A 2,412-nucleotide genomic window follows, 5' to 3' on the forward strand; every position below is an offset into this window, starting at 1 on the left:
GACATAATTAGGTGGTATCATGCCTCATGACAAAGTTACATATTTATATGGTGTTCAACACACCAATAACATAACGTAGCACATTATCATCATCTACATATTCTCTTATAAACTCATTCAAGCTCATAGTTATCATTGACATGTTCATATATTTACATCATGCTCATCTCATTATCATAAGTGTGGGTACTTATTCCTCCACATTTGCATTTACATAGTCATGCATCATTACTACATCAACCATACCATCATAGATTCATTTTGAAAAAAAAAAAAACATTTGAAAGGGCTTGTCCACCTTTATTCAAGACTACTACATAGTATTCATATTTATATAGTATAAATAAATTGAAACCTTTTTTGAAAACATTGGAAATGATTTTTAAACTTTTCATATTTTTAAGGTTCAACAAAGATATCATGTAAGGCGCAAACTTGATAAATATGCTCAACTTTATACATATGAAAATATTTAAAACATCGTACCTACCCATCTCGATTGATTGATTAACTAACACGTGATCAAAACACCACTCTTCATGCCAAATAATTCCTTAGAGCTTCAATAGACCTTATAACAATAATCATACCATTGTAAACACATCTTAAACTATTAATCCCGAAATTTGAAGTTAAGCTATTACAAACCCTAACTAAATCTTGTCTAATTTAACTTTTTAGCTAGTTAATCTACTGTTCAATAATAAACTAATATATTAAACACTTAAATCTACCTTTGTCTTACCTTGGTGAGCTTGTAGTGAGAGAAAACCAAGTTATGCAACAAACCCTTAGAGAAAAGTTTGATTCAATTGAAAGATTGAAAATCAAAGATTGAAAACTAGAGTTTAAAAGAGTTGAAGAGTGGAAAGCTTAGCCTTCCTAGCTTCAAAACCAAATACCAAGTTAGAATCTTCAAGGTTGGTGGTTCTAAAGGGAGAAAAGAAGAGAGATAGGTTAAGAGTTTCTAGGAAAGGAAAAATGAGGTGGAATAATAGTTGAGGGGTTTTAGAAAAGCCCTAAAAAGGTAATTTTAAGGTGAATATATTGTTTTACCATTTTTTTTATAAACAACGATAACTATCGATATTTTTGAGAGAAGTATTGATACTAGTATTTATGGGTTTTAAGTATTGATATCTTCGAATGAGATATCGATACTTGTATGTCAAAATCCCATTTAAAAGCTTTTTGGGCAATTAGTATCGATGCCTTATTCATAAGTATCATGCCTCTACTCTAGAATGTGAAAATTCACTTGAAAACACTTTTTTTTTACTAGTTTCTCTCTACTATTTTCCAAAACAAATTAGTAGCTCAAAACATAAGATTTTTCAATAGTCAAAGTCTAAAATATTATTTCAAAACAAAAATTTATAAGCTCACCATGGATTTACCATTATATCTTCTAATGAAAAGTTAGAGTTTCATAAGAATGCACTTTATATGAGGCTTCTTGTAATCAAATATAAAGAGAGTAGACTCAAATGGTTACCATCTATGGATAATGAACACAAAATATCTTCGGTTTGGAGGAGTATCATCAACTTACCAAGGAACAATGGGATGGGAAACCTTGTGGGGTTTAATAGTTGTAAGTGGGTTATTAGTGATGGAATAGATGTTTTCTTTTGGCTTGATAGGTGGTTGTTAAATATTCCTTTAAATATGGATTACCTTAGACTATTCCTTGTGTATGACAAGGACATGAAGATGGCTGAGGCTTGGAATGATTAGGGGTAGAATATAACATATAGGTGAACTCTCTTTGTTTAGAAAGAAACTTTTTCCCATAAGCTTAAGGTTAATTAAAAGGGTGACACTTGTGCAAAATAAAAAAGATAGATTGGTGTGGCTTCATGATCCGAAAGGTGTTTTCTCAGTGAAATGACTTGTGTCTCACTTCGAGGCTCCACTTAGTGGGAAAATAACAAGGTATGGTTCTCATCTCTTTGAAAAATGGACATCCCCCCTAAGGTAAATTATTTTTTATGGATGGCAATTCTTAATAGCATACCTACTAGAGATTTCTTGAGGCATAGGGGAATAGACTTGGCTGAAAATACATGCTTATGTGCTTAGTGCCATGAAAAGACTGAAGATTGTTTAAATGTCTTACTATATTGTAATTTTTCTTGGAGTATATGGTGTTATATCTTTAGATGATGGGGTTACAATGGGTATGCCTAAGCTTCGTTGAAATTCTAATGAAGTTTTGGGATAAATCTTATTGTGGGAAACATCTAGGAGGAGATGAAATATTATTTGTCATGCCACACTCTGGTCTATTTGGTTGGCTTAGAATGACACAATTTTCAATGGTAAAACATGGGATGGAGGGTAGATTTTATTTTTGATAAAAATGAGGTTTTTATAGTGGGTGAAAGCATGTGAGGGAATGAGATAATGGAT

Source organism: Theobroma cacao, chromosome 5 (genome assembly GCF_000208745.1).
Source record: "Theobroma cacao cultivar B97-61/B2 chromosome 5, Criollo_cocoa_genome_V2, whole genome shotgun sequence".
NCBI classification, from domain to species: domain Eukaryota; kingdom Viridiplantae; phylum Streptophyta; class Magnoliopsida; order Malvales; family Malvaceae; genus Theobroma; species Theobroma cacao.